General features: G+C 39.4%; 1 protein-coding gene across 15 annotated transcripts in view; it reads left to right on the top strand.

Moving 5' to 3' along the window:
* The first annotated feature begins 1511 nt into the window (after window positions 1-1511).
* The window catches only part of MBNL1 (muscleblind like splicing regulator 1), a 249606-nt gene continuing 235339 nt past the window's right edge, over window positions 1512-15778 (top strand). For 4 of the 15 annotated variants that reach the window (XM_089509034.1, XM_089509031.1, XM_089509028.1 and 1 more), the window contains exon 1: window positions 1513-2209. The gene's annotated coding sequence lies outside the window, so the exon portion shown is untranslated. Of the gene's footprint in view, window positions 2210-3254; window positions 3398-15778 lie in introns of those variants that run through there. The other 11 variants (XM_089509024.1, XM_089509020.1, XM_089509021.1 and 8 more) reach the window with 8 other exon arrangements.

Here is a 15778-nt window from a genome sequence, read left to right as displayed (position 1 = left end):
TGTTTTTACCTCAGGGTGACAAGATGCCCTCCTTTCCCAGGACACATCCTACATCTCAACCTTCTGCCCAGGAGCAATTCCAAAGCGTCCTCCATTTTGAGCATGGTTATGAAGCCTGAATTTACATTTATAAGAGGGTTTTCAGCTGAGGTGGCCAGATGTCTTCCTTTCCCAGGACACATCCTACATTTCCACCTTCTGTCTGGTAGGAATTTCAAAGCGTCCTCAATTGTGAGCAGGACTAAGAAGCATGAGTTTACATTTCTGGGAGTGTTTTTAGCTTTTATGTGGTCATGTCCTCCATTTTTTTCCTCCTGGAAGTTCCTCCAATTTTGTGGTGCCTGGTCCTCCATTGCGGTGAGGACCTTTGGTCACCCTGAGTCCAGAAATGTCAATGCATGCTTCTTAGTCCTGCTCAAAATGGAAGACAGCTTGGGAATTCCTCCTGGACAGTAAGGAATTGGAGGATAGGTCCTGGACAAGGAGGATGTCTGGTCACCCTGAGCTAAAAACACTCACATAAATGTAAATCTTAGCCCTGCTCAAAATGGAGGACATTGGGGAATTCCCTCCAGGACAGACAGAAGGTTGAAATGAAGCACAGATCCTGAAAAAGGAGGACGTCTGATGACCCTGAGCTAAAAATAGAATAGAATAGAAACTCATAGAAATGTAAATCCATGCTGCTTTCTCCTGCTCAAAATGGAGGACATTGGGGAATTCTTCCTGAACAGGAGGGAATGGTGGAATGGAGGACACATCTTGGAGAAAGAGGACATCTGGTCACCCTGTCCTAAAATATATTACAATACAGTAGAAACGTAAATGCATGCTTCTTAATCCTGCTGAAATGGAGGACATTGGGGAATTCCTTCTGGACAGAAGGGAATGGAATAGAGGACAAGTCCCGGAAAAGGAGGACGTCTGGTCCCTCTGGTGGGATGAAAGGGAGGGAGAGAAAAACTAAATCAAACAGCCTGGCTGAAGATAAATGCATCTGAAGAAGTAGACTGGCGTCTAGGAAAGCTCATGCTGCCAAGTTCTTTCTTTCCGTTAGTCTCAAAGGTGCTACAAGGGCTCTCTGCAGCTGGGTTTAAAAAAGAGGGTGGCTGGTTTTAATATATATATATATATATATATATATATATAAATAAAGAGTGGCTGGTTTGCAAAACATTATATATATATATATATATATATATATATATATATATAATATTTATGTATACTGTGTGTGTGTATAAATGTATATGTATATATGTATAATATTATATATTTAAAAAGGGTGGCTGGTTTTCAAAATAATGTATTATATATAATATTTTTAAAAAGAAGGTGGCTGTTTTTTAAAAATTTATATATATATATATATATATATATACACACACACACACACACACACATCTATAATATTTTTTAAAACAAGCCACCCTCTTCTACTCTCTCAGCCAGGCTGTTTTGTTTTGTGTGTGTGTGTGTGTGTCTAAAGTGTATCTGAGTCTGGCCTCTCCTTGCCTGCCTGCCTGCCTGCCTGCTGGTCCTGGTGCATTCTTGCCTGCTTCCCTCCCCAGAGAGCCAGCGAGCGAGCGAGCGAGAGGAAGAGGAGGAGGAGGAGGCCCAGCAGCAGCCAGGCGCTGCTTCCTGCCGAGGCTTCTGCTGCGGAGGGAGGGCAGGAAACCAGGCGTTATTCCCGAGAAGAGCGCGCGGGGCGCAGCAACAGCAGCAGCCGCCGCCACAGCAGCCTAGTCCCCCCTTTACTATTATTAACATTATTATTACTACTCTCACCCTTATTTATTTATTTTTGTTGCATTGCAGCTGCATGAAAAGGGGGGGGGCGGGCTACGAGCGCAATGCTGTGACGAGAGAGGGGCCAGTCCCATCTTTCATTTTTCTTTCTTTCTTTCTTTCTTTCTTTCTTTCTTTCTTTCTTTCTTTCTTTCTTCCTTTTCCCTTTCCCTTTCCTTTGCCTTCCTCCTCTCCTCCCTCCCCTTCCCCCTCTCTGGGTGGCGTCTTGCTTCTCCCCCGCCTCCCCCCCAAAGTGGGTACTTTCCCTCCTTCTCTTCCAGACGCCTTTTCTTTTCTTTTTTCTTTTTGGTTTGTTTTTCTTTCTTTCTTTTTGATCTGATCATCCTCTCCTGAATCCCCCACAATGCCTTGGTCGATCCGTCCACGATCTGATGGTTGCCTCTGGAAAGAAATGTGAGAGGTAAGAGGAGCTTTTTTCCCTTCTGCTGCTTCTTCTTCTGGTTCAGGCTTAACGTGGCTTTCTCCCTCCTTTTCATTTTTCTCTATCCAGGTCCCCCCTCCCTCCTTCCCTTCCTCTCCTTCCTCAGATCTCCATGCTTTGCCACAATCCTTTTAGATATCATTTTTAGAAGGGAAAAGATACATTGTTTCAGCTTAGAGATGAAACACACGCACGCACACACACACACATCACACACACCACACAAATACACACAGAGCTTGGGCAGGGAGGAAGTGAGCCTACAGTGAAGTGTTTAGGGCTGCATCCGCACTAGTGCAATAATCCAATTCGACACCACTTTGAACTGCCATAGCTCCAGGTTGTGGAATCTAGGAATGGTGGTTTGTTGTGGCACCAGAGGTTAAAAGGGAGTTCAAAGTGGTGTCAGCGGTCAAACCTGTGGTGCCACAACAAACTACCATTCCCAGATGCCACAGCCTGGAGCCATGGCAGTTCAAAGCAGTGTCAAACTGGATTGTGCCACCAGTGTGGGTGCCACCTAGGATTCCTTGTCACCCGCCCTCTTTAAAAGAGAGAGAGCAGAAGGTGGCAGCTCTGGAGCCACAACAAACTGCCATGCCCAGATGCCACAGCCTGGAGCTATGGCTGTTCAAAGCGGTGTCTAATCAGATTGTTGCACCAGTGCGGATGCCACCTAGGATTCCTTGTCACCCGCCCTCTTTAAAAAAAGAAAGCAGAAGGTGGCAGCTGCAGTTCTGCTTAAAAAGCCGCCGCTTCCTCCCTGCCTGGATGTGTTGTCTACGTGTGTTTGTGGTGTGCCTGTGTGTTTGTTGCTCTGCAGGGTCGTGCAGTTTGGCAGTCTGCACACAAACATACACACAGAGGGAAGACACCGGCTAAAACAGGTGCATGGCTTGGTCCCCTGTCACCCGTTGACCTTTCTTCCAGGCTTAAATTACCCCTCAACCTGCCTTGCTGCATGCAGGGCCCTCTCTTATTATAGACCAGCACCCAACTCCACATAGGAGAGAGTTAAGGGAGAGGTTTTACTTTCTTTACACCCCCCTTTCCATCCCATCTTCCAATTTCATCTCACTTCATAGATCAGTACTGCAGTTCTCTCCACCAGATCTATTGTGGCGTGTGACCTGCCAGCTTCACCTTGGCCCCTGTCAAGGATTGCCAGTAAGGATCCCCTTTAGGGAGCGCATGTGGGGTCTGGGGAATGGGGAAGGATCTCATCCATTGATTTCAGTGTGCTGTCTCACTTTGGGGTTTCCCCCCCTTTTATTTTCTTTTTCTGAGAATGTGAGCCCAGTATGCTTGCTGAGAAGTTTTAATTCCTTGCCTACTGCACAGAAATGACGTGTGGCGTGTTTCGTGGCGCTTCCTTATATGGGGAAGCACTGTATTTCGGTTCCAGGGTGGTTTTGGCCCGACTTAACAGAGTGGGAGGGTACCCTATAGGGGAAAAATAAGGTGTTATTTCTGTCAGATAAACAGAATAAAAAATGTCCAGCATTTTGATATCAATAAAGGAAAACAAAACAAAACCAACAAACAAGAGAGCACACAGAAAAGACCCAAGCAACTGTACAAGAGGGCGTCTAGAAACTGCAGTGTGATATGACACATTACCTATTTTAGATCTGATCAAGCCTGTATTTAAATGCCCGTGCTTTATAAAACCTGTGTCTTTAATTCTTTTTTTTTATTTCTGAGATTTGAGAAAGAACAAGTTGTGTATTCTTTAATGGGCAACATTGTGTTAATCAGACTGTATCTTAAGAAAATATTACGATTTAGGTTTCTCTAGGGGAATGTCGACTATGGTGCAGTGTAGGCTGTTGTCTCAACAGTAGTTTTTTTGGCACAGTTAGTTTAGACAATCTGGTTTGCTCCCTACTCGCTTCAGAGCTTCTGATTTTTTAAGCAAATTGATGCAGATGTGGGTTCTGTTTTGTGACCAGAACTGGCAGAGAAAACAAAGTTTAGAGAGGAGGCTGTATTACACCATTTTTTAGTACATATACTGTTGAACTGGAGACAGTTTGGCAGGTGTCTAGACCTATGAGGAGACTGTAGAAATTTCTCTCTCTCTTTCTCTCTCTCTCTCTGTCTCTAGAATTCTGCATTCATATTGTATTGGTACACAGCCTTACTTATAAGTATATAAGTGTCGTCAGTTATTATAGCTTTTTAGAATATCTTGACTTTTCAATAAAAATATATATATTTGAAAATCTCCACGATAGGTCTCATTCCTCCAAATGCATGACAACTTATTTATATTTTTAAAACATATGTTGCCAGCCCGGCTGTCATTTGATATAAAAAAAGAAAATATGTAGTCAATCTTTTGAATATATAACAAGAAAAGGAAACAATTGAAATAGTAGATTGTTTCCACAGGAAATAATGGGATTTGAAGTTAAGATGTGAGAATGTCGAGGGAATGGTGTTGTTTATTGCATTTTCATTGGCTTTAAAAGGAGACTGAGCAGTCATGTTGCAAAATCTGCAGTTGACCCACCATGACTAAAGAAGATTGGAGAAAGGCCATTCAGGGAGACGGATGAGAAAAGCCAGACTTGTAGACATCATTGTCTAGTCTAAAAATGACTCTGGGGCATATAGCTACTACTGCTGTCTTTGGATATTAAATATAACGCTAAATCTTTTTTTGGATGATTTTGAAGGTATGCTAGACTGCAGTCCTGTACCAGCCTCCTGACAGTAAGTCCTATTGAACTTAATGGGACTTATTTTTGAGTAGATGAGTAAATATGTGCTGTGAGATTTTACAAATAGTAGAACTATTTGGCTGTGTTGCTGCTGTGGCAATTGGGGGTTCTCTTATCCTTTGAAAAACACAAATGCCTGGTAATTTAGCAGATAAGTCAAGCATCTAGATAATAAAGACAGGAGCAGAAAAGAACAAAATAGATAAGATGTCTTAATACGGTCTGATAGAGTGAGAGAGTACCCAACTGGGAAACACACACAAAAAGCTCAAAGACACCTGTACACAAATTAACTGTATGCAGAAGATAAGATGCATGTTTTTACTTAGTTGTATCAGTATACTTGAAAGTGTTTTCATTGAAAGAGCACATTAAATTAGAGTCCCTTTTTAAACAAAGTCAACACTGCAGTGTTGGCCTAATTCAGACATCAGATTCTCTTATTCCATCTGATAGTTTCATTATCTGGATCATTGTTTTTAAACTATCTAGTGTGGAGGACTGGTAAAGTCCCCCTCCCCCCCGGGCCAGGGACCATCATCATGTTGGTACCAGTTCACTCCAGCTATTCCTTTCCTGGAAACTTGCTGCAGAGTGGCAGTCAATAAAGTACAGGCCAACACCAGTCCACAGACCACACTTTGAGCAGCAGTGGTAGAGTGGTTGGGTTTTTCTTTCTTTTCTTTCATCTCTCCTTGGGCTTTTATGCTTTCCCTTTTTTCTTTTCCAGTTAGTGAGAAATAACCATGGCATGACCTGAGAACATTATGTGGCCCTCTAGATATAGTTGGAGTGCAACTCCCATCAGACCTACCTAGCATAACCAGTGGTGAAGCATTATGGAGGCAAGATCTAAAGGGACAATATGTTCCCCACCCCTGAAATATGGTTTACTGTGATACCTAGGACTATAGTCACTAACTTTAGTTGCCAAAGTAAAAAGCTGTGTAATGGAAACTTTGGATGCCCTGAGTCAAACATTCTGGGAATCCAGAGTTATTGCTAGCCAGGAGAAGATTGGAAGTCGGTGGGTGGGTGGATAGGTGAGGTGAGTGGGATGAAAGAACAGGAAGAGTTGCTAAATTATGGTTTTGTTTCAAGTCACAATTCATGAGTAAATTTGACACAAGTCTTAAAAATTACATGTATCTGTCCGAGGCTAGTTCCCCCCCCCCCCCCTTTCCCTATTTTATCTTGAGGTTTCAGATAAGTTCCCATACATGCTTAACAAAAATCTGATGAAAGATAGGGATTTTCTCAAGGCCACCCAGTTAATCCACGTCAGAGAAGGGATTCGAACTCTCATCTGCCATGTAGAGATTTTAAAACCTTGCTGTCTGAACTATCATGAAATTTTTGGAGCTAAAGTGTCAGCTAATCTGTAAACTGAGCTCCTGGCACAGATCTGCTTTATCTTTGGGAGGCCACTTTTGTATTATATGACTTTTAAACAACTAGGAGGGGGACCCTGGAAACAACAAAAGTGAGTTTTGTGATTTGAAGATAATTACTATCTTTACTGTATCAATACAAAGAAAATTTAAGACTAAAATATGCATATTTTATAAATACAGCAGCCATCCTAATTGGATTTCATTTTATTATTTAGAATAATTATTTTCTGCTAAACAGTTCTTTTTTGTGTCATTAAAGCCAGAGCACAACACAACAAAATGTTTCCATGCTACCTCATTTTGATAAGGTTGACGTGATCTTGTAAATCTCCTTCTAAACTGGATGTTTGATGAAGAATTTAGTAAATTATTTTGTAAATCTGAAGTTCAAGTCATTTTGCCTCACATATGTGTACCTCACATATTTGACAGTTATGTGATAGAAATTTTACCACTGGCTTAATTTGCACTGATTGTGATTTGCCCTTGGTCATCACTGGGCTCTTGTGCTGAACAGGTTTTCTGTGGCCCAGTTATGTTTACACAACAGAAAGGTGTGATGAGATCCTTCAGTTTAGATCAGCAGTTCAGACTTTTTGGCTTAGAAATATCTCTGTAAGATACTGTTTTGGCTTTTGCTGGATTCAGAGTTAATGGCTAGAATCCAGAGAACTTTAAGAATTCTTGATAGAATCTGCCCAATGGTAATTTTTTTAAAAAGAAAATTCTTTCTCTGCAAATCTGACCATCTATAGCAGTAATCTGATAAACTATTTTGAAAACTTCTCGTTTCAAAAGCAGGTTGCTGTATAGTGTTAAGAGATGCACTGCTCTTCGAAAAGTACAAACTCAGCCTGAGCCTCTTCGTGGAAGGAGCGCTAGATACAATATGCAGTTCTTTAGATGTCAGCTGATACTTTTTTTTTTTGAATACTTCAGTTCCATGATCTGTTTGTTTGTTACATACATTTTATATTTTAGTTTGTAAACAGCCCTGAAAAATATGGCTACCAAAGGGTGGCACAGCTCCCCACCCCAAGAAATGAATGAATACACTTGGGGAGGATTGGAAGTAAAAGTGAGAGCTGCATTTTCAAGGTGTAAAGCTGTCCTGTGCATTGCATACTGTTTAGATTTGATATAAAGTTTTATTCCTCAAAATATACTATTTGCTGTTTGCTGCAGTTTTGTCTGAGATTTCTCACATGACATCTAATAGCCCCCATAGCTGCAATTTTCTGTTTGTAGGGCACCTTATAATAAAACATTTTCAGGGGAGCTTAAGAAAAGGGAAAAAAATGCCCCTCTTTTTTTTCCTCAAGATGGCAACCATGATATTTTCAATAAGCCTTGTGGGTGACTGTGAGGTTTATTATGTGCTAGGCCTCTAAGGGCTCCTCCCACAGGGATGTGGGAAAGATTGGATAACTCACTTTCCAAGGGTTAGAAGTTCAAATTTTACCTTTCATAGCTAAGCAAAGTGACATTACATTTGCAATATTGATGTACTTCCAAGCTCCTGGGTGAGAGAGGATTGATCAGAGCACACTGTCAATCAAGCTTTTAGTAAAATGAGTAGAGATACATCTGACATGGCACAAACTGTAGGAAAGGAAATCCATCAGCCACACTGTTGTGCATAGAACATGTAGTCTTAATTCAGTGGTGCACTAGCTGTAAGGATTAAGCACAAGTATTTTTTGACAGCAGGAATGCCCTTCTGCCATCTCATCTCAGAGATCTGCCAATGCATTAGGCAGAAATGCTCTTCTGCCTAATACCTGTCTTCAGAAGAGTTTTAAAAAAGTCAGAAAAGGTATATGTGCTGAGAGGAGAGGTACACCAAAACGAGACCTACTCAGAAATATGTTTACAGTGTCACCAGAAGGTTAGGCGAGAGGGAGAATAATTTCCAACGTAATTTCCCAACGTGTTTAGTCTGGAAGTGATTTGGATACTGCATAGTATCAGTGGTCCTAGTATCACCTCAGGTGTTCTTTGTTATATTGGTCAGTTAGGATCATGCTCAAGGACACTATGCATGCCTTCACAAAGAATACAAATTGGCTTTGGGCATATTGTTGTTGATTATATTTGCTAATTACTTGCTGTTGCAGTCAGCAGTATACATATGTAAAGTTGGCCATAGTGTATGATGGGATGAACAAATGTAGACACCAGTGTTTTGCTGATCCTGTATGTACACCAACACCATTTTCAGGACTTAGAAGATGTGTTTTTAGCTTCTTTAGAGTGGGATAGGCCTCAAATAGTGTTTAAGAGCTAAACCTGCCCCCTGGAGGATTTGTTTACCTGAAAAAGTGGATTTTTACATCAGTATTTTTTAAATGTGAGTTTTAGGTGAATCTTGACCACCACACACAGGCTAAATAATTCCCACCTCAGGTCTATGCAGTGGAAGTTGTGCTATTGGCAGGAGAAACCCAAGGTCATCTACTACCACCTTATCACTGGATAATACACTCCCAGTTACATTATACTGCAAATGTGAGAAACCTTTGGCTCTCCAGATACTTTGAGCTTTAACTCACAACAGCTATATGTAGCATAGCTAGTGGTAAGTGGCTATAGAAGTTGTAGTCCAAAATGTCTAGAGATTCCTTCACTACATACCACAACTGGGAGCAAAGAAAATTCCTTTAAATACGTGCTTAGTATTATGGGAGTGACATAACGATTGATATTGTTTTTAGGATATCCATGGCAGAGAAAAGTGCAAATTGTTTAAGTAAGGATGGATTTTACCTTTCAGTGTGTGGTGGGCTTATGAACTAGTATCAAGCAACAACAGCATTATGCTGTGGCTACTATTTTGGATTGCTGGGATGATACTTAATTTATGGGTTGAAACTTGAGATTCTCAGAAGAAATAGATCATTGCACAGAACAGGCTGTGACTGAAAGAAGAAGTCTTAACATTGTACTGCTTTCTTTTGGAAATACAACAGTAGCAACCATTTCATACTTTCTAAGTGTAAATACATCTACACCTTTCTGTTTTATATGCTTAGATGTGGACATCTGTTAAGAAATCTAATAGAGAGATGCAAGGGACATACAGGAGAAAAAAGTCATCTGATTTTGTGTGCAGGATCTAACATCACTTGAGGACCAGAATAGCATATTATTGCTATTTAGATGTACTTAAAAAATAAAATAACAACATACAACATTCTGTATTATGGTCGTTCTTAAGTCAATTAGGGAGTGGAAAAAAAGAGAAAACGGAATGGTCATGCATTTTAGCTTTAAAACAGTTGCTCAGCAGCATTTATTATCACTAGACATAGTTCATATATTTCTTTTCTTGTGTGTTCTTAAAAATAAAAATTACAATACATTAAAAATTACTCTTTCCGGAGATCATAAACAGTTCACTATACTGCAGTCAGGCTTTGCTCTATATATTATTTACAATGCTTGAGGTTTTTTCCCTTAAAACTGTGCCATATTTTTAGAAAGCAGTCACGGTTGGTCACAACCGAATCTAGTACAATCTATTTGGAAAGATTTCCTCTTTCCCCCATTTTTTATACAGTCGGCCCTTCTTATACACGGATTTTTTATACACGGATTCAAGCATACACGGTTTGAAAATGTTCCAAAACAGTATAAATTTACCTTGATTTCCCATTTTTTATAAGGGACACCATTTTGCTGTGTCATTATATTTAATGGGACTTGAGCATACACGGATTTTGTTATACACGGGGGATCTTGGAACCAAACCCCAGCGTATAACAAAGGTCCACTGTATCTGAAATATGGGAGTTTAATTCTGCTTTCTTCTTTCACCTGTGAGATTCCAAACATTTTCTTAAATGATAAATAGTTTGGCCCATTAAAGTTTGTTTTCTTGTGAGCACCATAGTGAACTGGAGTATACTGTAGTTTCTCTTTTAGGATTCAAAGGGTCCTTGGGATTCTGTTCCACTGACAGCTTGGAACAATATTTCTCTTTCATGTCAATGTAAGCTGTATATGGAACAGAGGAGCCCATAGAAATATAGTTAATTAACCCATGCTGATCTGACATAAAATTATACAATGAGAAGCAGAGAATTTAGGGGCCTGTTCAGTAAATGTATTCTCAGAGGAGCACTGAATATTGAGTGTGAGCTCCTCCTCCTCCCCACAGGGAAAACAAACAAGTATTTGGAGTTACACTGCATTTATTTGAATATTAGCCATCTTTTTTTCTGAGGATGAAAAGACTATTTGCAAAATAGTGAGCGACAATATTTTTTCTTTTCAATGTCGAGAAACTCTGAGGAAAAAAATACTAGACTGATTAAAATCTTTGCAAATCTGGACTTACTCTGTGCAAAATACACACGCACACTGTTGTATTCTTCAGAAAACAGTGCTTTCTGCAAAGAAAACAGCATTTTCTATGCAGAAAATATTTCTGTACAGAAAATAATATTTATTCACAAAATACTGTACTTGGGGACTTTGTGAAAAATTATCACATGAGTAATTTGCATAGAAAACAATATTTTCTGCACGAAAAAAAGTAGCTCTACATGGACATGTTATTTCCTTCACTGATAATATTTTCTGAACATACACACAAAAATGTTTTTCTGTGCAAAACAACTATGTGGACATCTTGCTCAAAATAAGTCCCAAATTGCTAATAGTCTTTGAAAATTGCTTGTTTTTCTGAAGACTTTCTTGTAATGGGAAGAAAATTATTAAATTTTCCTGATGCTTCAAGATGAAGCAGTGAAGAATAACATCCCTAGAATTGTGTGATCATGGATATGCAATACTCAGATAAATATAGTGCAGTGTTCATCCACTGGCTGCATTACTTGTTGTTCAGGTTGCTTCTGAATTATGGTGACCCTAAGGCCCATCATGGGGTTTTCTTGGCAAGATGTGTTCATAGGAGATTTGCCATTGCCTTCCTCTGACTCTGAGAGCATGTGACTCTCCAAGGGTCACAGTGGGTTTCATGGCCAAGTGGAGAATCGAACTCTGGTTGCTAGAGTTGCAGTCCAACATTCAAACTGCTATGCCACATTTATGATATGCATTTGTCTCTCCCTTTCCCTCCTTATGGCATGGTTTCCTAATCTAAGATTAAGTGTAGTTTAGAATCAGCCCCGAAACATAAGATGCTGTAGGCTACATTTCAGAGGAAGGAACTGGAAAAACCACTTCCTGAGTGTTTTCTTGCTTAAGAAAACCCTATGAAATTCATGGGGTCGGCATAAATCGACAGGAGACTTGAAGATACATACACACACAGGTTACTACACTTAAATGTAGCAGAAAGTGGAAGCAGAAGCAACTCCATTCTTCCTCATGGTTGTGTCAAGAAGAGGTCAGTGTTTCCTTCTTGGGAACATTGAGGCCTAAATACAACCGTTAGTCCCAACTAGAGAACATCCACTGAGTGAAATCTATTTACCCAAGTGTGGACTGATTCTTTGGGTCTACTGTAGTTGGAATGAAAAAATTGGAGTTAGGCTATATGTGTTATTTATTTTCAATGTTGCCATCCTTTATAAGCTGGAAGACACAATTAGTTACAATACTGAAAATAATTAACCAGATAATCATATTAAGATAATTACTAAATTAAAGAAGTCAAGAGAACTAACCCATTAAAAGAATAATCAGTAAAACAATACAACCCTTTTAAAAAGCTCTGTCTTCAAAAGTAATTCAGTTGTGAGAAGTCTGATGGAACAAAAAGAAAGGCCTTGCCTGTCAGCAAAATATAGCATTTTATTTTATTTATACCCTGTTTTTCTTCTGGGACAATAAGCCATTTCTTTCTTTTTTTCCTGAAGAATATTCCACAGTTACCTTAATGTTTTTGGCATTTTTATATTTTGTCTATCAACATATAAATTGGCTGTTGTTTGCGTATATTCTAGGCAAATGTTACGGGGAATGCTCCAAAACTGATGAGTGTCAGTATTTACACATGAATGCCAACAAACCAGAGACAAATGTTGTCACAACTGAGAGATGTGCTGGTGGGTGCTCATAGACAACTACACGTAATTTTCAATATTCATTGTTGTGTGTCTAAACTATGAGAAAAACATATTTTCACTATTTTCAGGCATTTATGTACAGTGTTCCCACACTATTCCTGGATGCATTTTACGGGGAGAAGAAGAATGGTACGTGCACCCATGGCGCCCACGCGCCTGCCGCCACATGCAAGTGCACCATTATCTCCTATGGGGCTCAAGCATAAGCAGATTTTCCCTTACTCAGGGGGATCCGGAAAGGATCCCCTGCATAAGGAGAGGGCCCACTGTAATTCAATCTAGGAATATCACAATTCATACATGAATATTATAATATTCATCAACTTTTGGGCACATAATGTAACAGAGGCATTATTCAGAACACACATTGTTATGCTAGAAATACATTGACGTCTGACAGGTTCAAGACCTTACTTTAGTTTTATAATGAAGGCAAGCAAAGACCAGTTCTCAGGTTGTAAAAGGATTTCACTCAATGTAGTTTGAAGGTACTTTGTCATAGTTCAACATGTGTGTTATTGGAATCTGGAGCTTGGTGAGGAAAATCCAAGAATTCCAAAGTGTGGGAATGCAATCATTACAGTGAAGTGACCCATAGCTGGTCAGTGCAGATAACAGTCTGCGTTTGTCATTTCCTGCTAGCAAGCATACATAACAGCATGTTTTCCTGCTGCACTATCAAGGAAATTTGCAGTTCTATCTGCTCACACAGAAAGGTTCTCCAGATGAACCTGCCCTTGCAAAGTGTTGAGACAAATACTATATTTCTGTAATATGTGAGGAATCCGCAAGCTTCCTTATATTACACAATATGTAGGTTAAACTTCAAACTCTGAAGGCTTTCACATGCATTGCTGTGACATCATTATTAATGTATTCCGGCAAATTTCATAGTGTTTACATTCCTTTCTTTCCCTGCTTATGTGTAATTTTGAATATTTCACTGGTAGCATGTTAACAGTATGCAGCACAAAGGAGTTGGTTTAATGTTTAGAATATACGTAATCATCAACTTTTTAAAAGTAGTGTGCCAAAATAAAGTGTGGATGTGTGGAATAAATTGTGCTTCATGTAAAAAAGGAAAAAAAAGTATGGCCTTTTATCTTACTGTAACACATTTTCCATACTGTGCGTGAAGATATTTTGTTTCTGGTTTTACACTTCATGTGCCAGAAGATATGTAGATTTAAAGCCTTGTTTGTTTAACTTATTAGGAAAAATAAGGTTATAGGTCACATGACAAACATAGATCTCACAAAATAATATCAACATTTAGACTGTACCATCATCATTTTTATGAAAAGATACATAAAATATTATAATTAAGTTTCCTGAATGCTCTTGTTAATTCTTTTTAGTTGCAAATAAGGTTTATTAAAATTCTACATATACTAAAATTTGAATAGAACACATACAAACCTGCAATCTAAAACACAATTCAGTAAAATACAAATGAAAACACACATAACAAACAACAGGGCTACACTACTACATAAACTAACAAAGAATAACTTCTCACTGACTTTTCTGTGGATAGATAATATTTCCTAAAATCCTACTTTACACTATAAAATAATTGTTACACTTTGTCTGCTTGTTTCTAACTCATACTAAACTTCAAAACCAATGGGCACTTTATCAATCTTTTTTTATTTCTCAAAAAGTCAATCAAGGGTTTCCAATCCTTCAAAAAAGTTACCAACAACTTTTCTCAGTAGAGAAAAATAAACAGTTTGTCCATCTCAGCTAATTCATTCATTTTTAACAACTTCAGTAGGCAATATGTTACTTTTCCTTTTCTGAGTACACGGAAGTCTTGCTGCTGTGGTATTGTATTGAATGTTATTCTTCCTTTTCTGAGCACATGGAAGTCTTGCTGCTGTGGTAATATATTGAAGAATTATTTCATGACTCTTTTCTAGTGGATCATTCATCAACCCCAAAAGAAAATTTCAGGTTTCAAAAATTTATTAATTTTTAAAATTCTCTGTACCAATGCCGGCATTTGCACCCTGTAATTTATGGCTTTTTCATGAGTCCACTATATATGATAAAATGTTTCTTCTTGTTTTTTTTCATATTTCCATCATATATTCAAAATAATCTTATCTTTCTCAGCATCATCTCTTATTTCAACCACCCTAAACAACTAGCAGCAAAATATATTTTCATATGCGGTAAACTCATTCTTCCTTTTTGTTTCTTATCTTGCATTAATTTAAATTTCACTTGTTTTTCCTCCTTGCCATAGAAATTTAGGCAAGTTTCTTTGTCATTTGTTAAATCGTACATCACTTGATACAACAAGTATTTTCTGAAACAGAGAGTGCTGTTGTTAATCCTTCACTGAGTAGATCTTAAAGAGATTGGATGCGAGTATAGTACTTTTTCTAACTAGTCTGTATACCTTTAAATCAACAAAGAGAGTCTGCCTGAGAATTCTAAATACCCCTCCTTAAAACTGCAAATCCCAGAATGCAACAGGAGGCAGCTAGAGGAGTCAAAGTGGAATAGTAGCACTTTAAGAGTATAGTGTGATAAACATCATAGTCTGGCTGAGATGGCCATAGAACAGCAAGAATGTAGCAGGCCATATGACAAAAGGCAGCCTATTGGATCAGCATACAGAATCAGGCACTAAATGTTGCTCCAGTTAGTCACTATTGTAAGATTCTTCTCAAGTGTCTGGAGGACCATTAATCAGTTGATATAGACCCTCTCCAGACAGGCCTTTGCGGCACCCCCGTCATGTGCTAGGGGTTGGCTGAGAGCACACTGCCCATATTGGCCTCACCCCTAGCAGACAGGGGCGTCAAAATGGGGGCACCCTGTACACACGGGTGCTGCCGTTTTGACGCGATGGATGCTTAGCGTCCGCACATCCTGGCGTCATAAGGACCTCACGAGTGTGCCATTGGCACACTGCGATGTCCTTATGGTGCCACAAGAAGGAGCCACTTTTTGTGGGTCCGTTTTGCTGTGCGAGGGAGCTGCGTGATTTGTCCGCTGTGGCTCCCTCACACAGCAAAACCAGGCTCGGGCAGACCGCCCTTTTTTAACGGTCTGTATGCCACCATTGTTGTTGTGTGCCTTCAAGTCATTTCTAACTTACATTGATCCACAGGGGTTTCTTGGCAAAATTTATTGGGGGGGGGTGGTCCCTCTGTCTTTCTCTGAGGCTGAAAGAATGTTATTTGCTCAAGGTCAAGTTGCCCAGTGGGTGTCCATGGCTGAGTGAGGATTTGGAGAACCCTGGTCTCCAGAGTTGTAGTCTAGTGCTCAAACCACTACACTACACCATGCTGGCTGTCTAATCAGATAATAGATAAGTTAAATTACTTCATTCTGCTATGGCAACCAGCAGCCTTCATTAGATCTTTGGCAGAGGAAACC

Source organism: Sceloporus occidentalis, unplaced genomic scaffold, assembly GCF_023333645.1.
Source record: "Sceloporus occidentalis isolate IW3139 unplaced genomic scaffold, rSceOcc1.0.p SCAF_2, whole genome shotgun sequence".
Classification (NCBI taxonomy): Eukaryota; Metazoa; Chordata; class Lepidosauria; order Squamata; family Phrynosomatidae; genus Sceloporus; species Sceloporus occidentalis.
This window is presented reverse-complemented; position numbering and strand designations above follow the sequence as displayed.